Below are 7,122 nucleotides of genomic sequence, written 5' to 3'. Positions count from 1 at the left end.
AAAGAAAGAAAGAAAAGAAAGAAAGAAAGGAAGGAAGGAAGGAAGGAAGGAAGGAAGGAAAGAAAGAAAAGAAAAGAAAAGAAAGAGAAGAAAGACAAGACAAATGAAAGCTTAAGGTAGTAAGACTGACGACGATTTTTCTCGTGTTAACCATTTCCCTTAGTATGATTATAATTTAATTAGTGATCTAAACAAATTATCAAGAGGGGAAAATGAGCCTCCTTGCTCCAAACCCAGAAGAAGCCAATCACTGCAGCTGTTTCTTCCCCAGGCAGCCAGGGCTTGGACATTAATCTCAGTGAATCACACACCCCGCCTCGGGGCCTTTGCTTATGACAGAGGAACAGCAGCAGAGTGGCTGAGAGCAGGCTTGCCTGAATCCTGGCCCAGCCACTTACCAGCAATGTGATCTTGAAGAAATTATTTCACTAGAGTCAACAACAGTCTACAATCACTCAAAGCAGCGCTGCGGCTTACCATAGCCCTCAGTGTCAGAAAAACCTGGCTTGAATTTCTGCACAGCTGCTTATAAGTCACTACGGGCAAGCACCTGGCTTCCCTCTACCCTTTGTGGTATCATCTGTAAAACTTGTATCCACCTCATTAGATTACTGTGAGGATCTAACAGCATAAGCTATGGCACGGCCCCTGCCAAATACCTGAACCATATAGAAAGCACTCAGTAACATTTAGCTATCAATTCTAAGACTTATAATCATCAGGGTTCCCCCGATTCTGACTCTCTCAGCCCAAACATTAGGCTGCTAATGAAATGGTCAGGAATATCCTGTGGCCAAGTAAGGTATCCTAACTCCAGGCCCAGGGTACACATGTCACATAAGTCCCCTACTGTGATATACTCAAGGGACATTACATGCTTTAGGATCCACGTATGAGGCATGCACAGAATCTGGGGACATAAAATACAGCTCTTCAGTGGAATATACACTTTGAGTCTACAGAGATGGATGGGGCATCAGCCACAAGGTGGCTTCAAAAGTGCTACTCTGAGACTCACAACTCTCAAAATTTCCACCAAGAGACAAATGTTGAACTATGGTGAGCAGGGTGGATCTTAGGCAAAAAATGACTAAAAACCTATCGTACAAAGAAAATAGTTATCCATCGGAGCAGACTGAACTGTCGACGGCATGAGCTGTGCTGTCAAAACAAGGGGGAGGTCTGCCTGCATTTAGAAAAGAAAGGCAATGAAATGATGGAAGTAGCTAGCATCACCAAGCGCAGACCTTGCTAAAGTGCTTGGCATTCCCTGTTCCTTTAACAGAAGCTAGGAAACTTACCCATGTAACAGACAAGGACACTGGGGTTCAGAGATTAGGAAATGTGACCTACAGAAGAAAGCAGCAAAGCCAGAGGCAGAACTGCTTTGTAAATCGATGCCTGGTCTGAATGATGTTAAATTCAGTGCTTTCTTAGCCACCATGCCCCCTGCATGAAGACATAAAAATACATGTCCTGGATCCCACGGAGATCCACAAAGTCCTGCATGTCTCTCTCTGTGCAGATCATTCCTGATGTCTAACAGCCCCAACAAGCATCCAGACCTTGGCTTACAACGCCCTGCAATGCTATGAGGGGATAGCCCCAGGGTCCCTTTAGAGGACAGACTGTGTCACACTGCCCCTCCTCTAGGGCCATTTCAATAAGATGAGCCAACTGATGTTCACACCTCAGCTGCATTGGTAACTTCAAACCACGGAGCAAACAAACCCCAAGACTTCAGGTGTGGTAAACTCAGGGCGATTTTAGCAGTTTTACCTGGCCTGCATTCACCTAGAGATGACCTTTTTATTTTTGTTTTTTTTGAGACAGAGTCTCGTCTGTTGCCAAGCTGGAGTGCAGTGGCGCGATCTCAGCTTACAGCAACCTCTGCCTCCCGGGTTCAAGTGATTCTCCTGCCTCAGCCCCCACCACTGAATAGCTGGGAATACAGGCGCGCACCACCATGCCCGGCTAATTTTTGTATTTTTAGTAGAGACGGAGTTTCACCATGTTGGCCAGGAAGGTCTCGATCTGTTGACCTTGTGATCTGCCCACCTTGGCCTCCCAAAGTGCTGGGATTACTGGCGTGCACCACTCACCTGGCCGAGGTGAGCATTTATGAAGCATTTGCTTTTCCCTGACCCAGTGGCCCTGCGACACCCCAGGTGGCTGCTGTGACCCGCTGGAGTGCTAGGGAAGAGGCACCTTCAGGCTGTACCATGGGAAGAATGAGCCCACAGGGCCACCTTTGCTTCTCCCAGGTGACCTTTTCTTCCCCGAGGCACAGCTGTTCTTTCCTCCAGGACATGCCCTACACTGGGCATCAGACACCCACAAGACAGCAACCAGGCTCAGGTCTAGATCTGTCCCCACGGGGTGTGCAAGTTCAGCCAGCAGAGCCCTCCTGCCTGGCCCAGCACTTAAGACATGGACTTACCCACAAGGGTTGGGGAAGATCTACAAGCTGTGAGTGACACTCCAAATCCAAGCGACCCTGGCCTTTTGGCATGCATGAAAGGGGAGATTTCCGCTCCAGTGGAGTTTTGTTTTCTTCTAACTGCAAGTTATTCTTAGCAGGGAAAAGGTTTATAAAGGGTATTAGCAAAGAAAGAAGAGAGAAACACACACAGCTGCTGACGCCGCTGGGTAGGGGTGCAGGGGTCCATGTGCGTGGCCCCAGCTGCGAGAGGAAGCCGCGCCAGATTCCACTTCAGTCCCCCTAGGGAGCTGGGCCAGCTGCCCTTGAGTAAGAAAGGACACCTTTCAGGGAAGACAAGTGGGAAGGAGACAAAGTGTGCTGTGGCCTGGGAGTGCCCCTGGGCTAGCTCTTCCTGCTGCAGTCTCTCTGCCTCAGGGTCAAAGAAGTAAAATTATTTTAGTGCCCTCCTTCTCTGGCTAAGGCGCCAGGCCCAACCCTGGGGGAGGTGGGAGGGAGATACAGGAGAAAGCAAGAAATGCCTGTTCTGGAACCTTCCTCTGTGGAAGCTCAGAAGTTGCCTTACTATCCGGAGGCCCCTAATTGGAATTCCACCTACCGTCCATCACCCTTCACTTGGTGCAGAAGCCGCTCCGCTTTGAAGCAGCACTTCTGTCCCACACAGACGCTCCCGTGATCTTCAGCATGATGCACTGTTTTCTATGCCCACCTCCCCTCTCCGAGAGGAACAAACATTCGCTTCTGTGACACTGGCTCTAGAGGCAGCAGAAACGAGCAGGGCCTCCGAGCAAATGGGCATCCACTTGTCCCCTCCCCTTCCTGATCACCCCCCACAACCGCCCCACCCGCCCCACCAGCCCCACGCTGGCCAGGGAACCCACCACTCCCGCTCTCAGATCTTGGGCGCAGAAACAAAACATGAAAACTAAGCTCACATGCTTCAAACTTGCCCAACTCAGACCATTTCCGAAGCCAAGAAGCTATGTGTCTGCCCCCTGCCCCCTTGTGCGCACTGTGCCTGCCAAGCACAGGCCGTGTGGGTACACAGGACATTGCCAGGCTGGGACTCTTAACTCGGGGGTCAGAGTCAGCTGCCGGCTCTGGGGTGGCAGAGGGTATGAAGGCAGTCTAAACTGGGGTTTTATGAAGCACTTGACTTAAAATTATGAGAAGGCTGGTGGTCTACACAAAGGAAGACCACAGGTTTGCAAAGGTTGGGTGAGCGAGTGGAGGTGGAGGCCAAGTAGAAGCCACGCTGATAGAAATTATGTTCCCCGGCCAGGCACGGTGGTTCCTGCCAGCAATCCCAGCACTTTGGGAGGACACGGTGGGCAGATCACTTGAGATCAGCAGTTCAAGAACAGCTTGACCAACATGGAGAAACGTCGTCTCTACTAAAAATACAAAAATAGCCAGGCGTGGTGGCACATGCCTGTACTCCTAGCTACTTGGGAGACTGAGGCAGGAGAATCACTTGATTGGGAAGCAGAGGTTGCAGTGAGCGGAGATCGTGCCGCTGCACTCCAGCCTGGGTGACAGAGCAAGACTCCATCTCAGAAAAAAAAAAAAAAAAAAAGAAAGAAATTATGCTCCCAGAGCTCTTGGTTCCACCACAGACTAGCATCAGTGAATCATCCTAAGCTTTCCCTGCTACTGTCTTCTCAAAGGATGTCAGATGAGCCGTCGGGTTCTCACATATTCCTCAGGAACAAAGAAACGGGTCTCTGAGGTACCCACGGTCTCTGCACATCACCCGGCTTATGAGCATCCAGAAGACAGTAACTAGAAAGGAAGCTCTCACCACTCCCTTAGGGTTCTCTCCCAGGAAACAGCTCATTTCTGCATCAGCCCTTCTAGCAGTGCGCTTTTTCCACTCTTCCATCTCTGCCCCACTCGAGGGCTAGGACCACTCAGCCTGATAGGAATGTATCTCCAGCTAGCAGATACGGGGCTAGCAGATACCAGTGGCTCAGGGTGAGTTCTCTGCACATCATACAATAGCAAAAGGCCCTGGGTGAGCCAAGGGCCATTGGGAGCCCAGGCTTAGGGAAAAACCCTCACAAGTTGCAGACAAAGGACAAAGCCAGGCCCCAGGGTGGAAGGCGGAGGTCTTAAGGAATAAAAAAAAATCTAGAGCTGCTTGTCTTGCAGACTGCAGGTGCTAGTGGCCCCGGAAGTGCTGCCTGGCAATGCAAGGCCCACTGACGTGTATCTGAAGCCCAATTTTCCGTGGGACTGCAAGCAACATATTGTTACAATGAACTCATATCCTTAGTTTGAAAAGAGCAGAATAAAAGTACAGAGTTTAATGAGCATTATAAAAGGGAAAGTGGATTGAAAACTACATAAAGACCTAAGATGAAAAACTGAAATGGGAGTATAATTTTCCTTCCCCGACAATTAACAAAATAAGTACACATTTTAAAAGCAAAAATAAATAAATAAATAAATAATTCACCAACAGCAACCAAACAAGGAAACAGATCTAATCTGAGATACATTAACTTCAAAACCAGAGGCAAGGGAAAAATGAAGGAGGCGCCACGCATGGCTCATATTCTATTCCTGGCTCAGCCCTGACAAATCAAATGATAAGAGCAGAACCAGAATTCTCACTCCCATCCCCAAATGTGGCAAGAGGAAGTCCTCTTCCTCTTCAGTTGAGGAGTTAAGAGGAAAAGCTACTGGGGAAAAGCAAAGAAAAGGTGCACCTGGACCAGAAACAATGGGCTGACTCCGGGGGAAGGAAATAAGGGCTCCAGGGCACATTCTGAATGGGGGACAGATCCATTCCAAATTCCAGTGAGTAATCCTTCTCTCTCTCTCTCTCTTTTTTTTTTTTTTGAGACGCAGTCTTGCTCTGTTGCCCAGGTTGGAGGGGAGTGGCATAATCTCGGCTCACTGCAACCTCCGCCTCCCAGGTTCAAGTGATTCTCCTTGCCTCAGCCTCCCGAGTAGCTGGGATTACAGGCATGCGCCACCACAACCAGCTAATTTTTGTATTTTTGGTAGAGACAGGGTTTCACCATGCTGGCCAAGCTGGTCTCAAACTCCTGACCTCAGGTGATACACCTCCCATGGCCTCCCAAAGTGCTGAGATTACAGGCGTGAGCCACCGTGCCCAGCTGAGTGTGACTTCTCTTCTAAAGGAAATGGAATACAATTCCCAAGGAAGTGAGCTGAGCCACATTACAGAGACTACATCCCTAAATAGAGGACAGACCCATCTCCCCACCTCACCACACAGCATTCCTTCAGGTTACAAAAAACAGGTCATGAATACCCAGCCCTTAGCACTCCCGGAGCTGTGAGGCAGGGACAAATTGGCCTCAACCTGGAGAATACAGTTCCTTTCTTATTTTAGAGCCAACAGAACATGTGAGCAGAACCGCACTCCCATAGAGCAAGAGGAAAAGAAACAGCAGGCAAAGCAAGCCACAGACAGGTAAACCACAACTGCAGAGAAAGCCACTCCTCACCACTGTGCCACACCAAGGAATAACTTCATTAAAACGTTAATGCCACGAGACGAGAGCTCAAAGATGAGATTATAACTAATGAGACCTAAAAAAGATGCAGACTTACCAAAAAAGAGGAATAAAACCTTACTCAAGGACTAATACATTATGACAAATACAGAACAAAATTCTGCCGGTCATTTAACCTGTTTATGCCTGAGGCTGCAATTTTTTGAGTTTTTACAATCAGACCTTGGCGATGACCTTGAGCAGGATATAAATCACTTCCACATGCTTAGCGTTAAAAAAATGGAACACTAGGCATAAACGCTAAAGGAAAGCTTGAGATAATCGCAGCAAATGCGGATGGGCAGGACAAATGAAAGCAAACAGAGAGAAGACAAAGAGACTAACGAAAGATAACTTGTGTTCGCGAAGAAGAGAACCTAAGAATGAAATGGAAGTTGTGTTCTAAAATAAAACACAAAACTTTCCTGGCTGGGTGCGGTGGCTCACTTGAGCTCAGGAATTGAGACCAGCCTGGCCAATATGGTGAAAGCCCGACTCTACTAAAAACATAAAAATTAATCAGGTGTGGTGGCTCACATCTGTAGTCCCAGCTACTTGGGAGGCTGAGGCAGGAGAATTGCTTGAATCCGGGAGGCCAAGGTTGCAGTGAGCAGAGACTGTGCCACTGCACTCCAGCCTGGGTGACAGAGCAGGACTCAGTCTCAAACAAAACCAACCAAAACAAAACACAAGATTTTTCTGAAGTGAAAGGAAAACAGAACCTGAAAACTGAAATAATGGCCTGTGTTCCCCAAATGTTCAGTACTGAAACATTACACAGTTCAGCTATCGAACCTTAAAAGATGAAGACTTTTTTTAGGCATCCAAAAAACTCTTTATTCCCCAAAAAGGTTTATTATGAAAACTGAGGCCGGGTGTGGTGGCGCACGCCTGTCATCCCAGCACTTTGGGAGGCCAAGGTGGGCGGATCATGAGGTCAGGAGATCGAGACCATTCTGGCCAACACGGTGAAACCCTGTCTCTACTAAAACAAAACAAAATAAAATTAGCCAGGTGTGGTGGTGCAAGCCTGTAGTCCCAGCTACTTGGGAGGCTGAGGCAGGGGAATCGCTTCAACCTGAAAGGCGAAGGTTGCAGTGAGCCAAGAACGTGGCATTGCACTCCAGCCTGGTGACAGAGTGAGACTGTCTCAAA

General features: G+C 48.5%; 1 protein-coding gene and 1 long non-coding RNA gene across 8 annotated transcripts in view; both read right to left on the bottom strand.

Moving 5' to 3' along the window:
* Window positions 1-7,122, bottom strand: part of SLC39A14 (solute carrier family 39 member 14) — a 54,393-nt gene that overhangs the window by 18,237 nt on the left and 29,034 nt on the right. The window lies entirely within an intron of this gene.
* The window catches only part of LOC116558468, a 15,081-nt gene continuing 14,100 nt past the window's right edge, over window positions 6,142-7,122 (bottom strand). Inside the window, exon 3 of the long non-coding RNA XR_004272017.1 lies at window positions 6,142-6,228. This is a non-coding gene — a long non-coding RNA (uncharacterized LOC116558468). The remainder of the gene's footprint in view (window positions 6,229-7,122) is intronic.

Source organism: Sapajus apella, unplaced genomic scaffold (assembly GCF_009761245.1).
Source record: "Sapajus apella isolate SASKATOON/1434 unplaced genomic scaffold, GSC_monkey_1.0 scaffold21, whole genome shotgun sequence".
Lineage (NCBI taxonomy): Eukaryota > Metazoa > Chordata > Mammalia > Primates > Cebidae > Sapajus > Sapajus apella.
The sequence above is the reverse complement of the archived record's forward strand: the minus strand, read 5'-3'. Positions and strand labels throughout refer to the sequence as shown.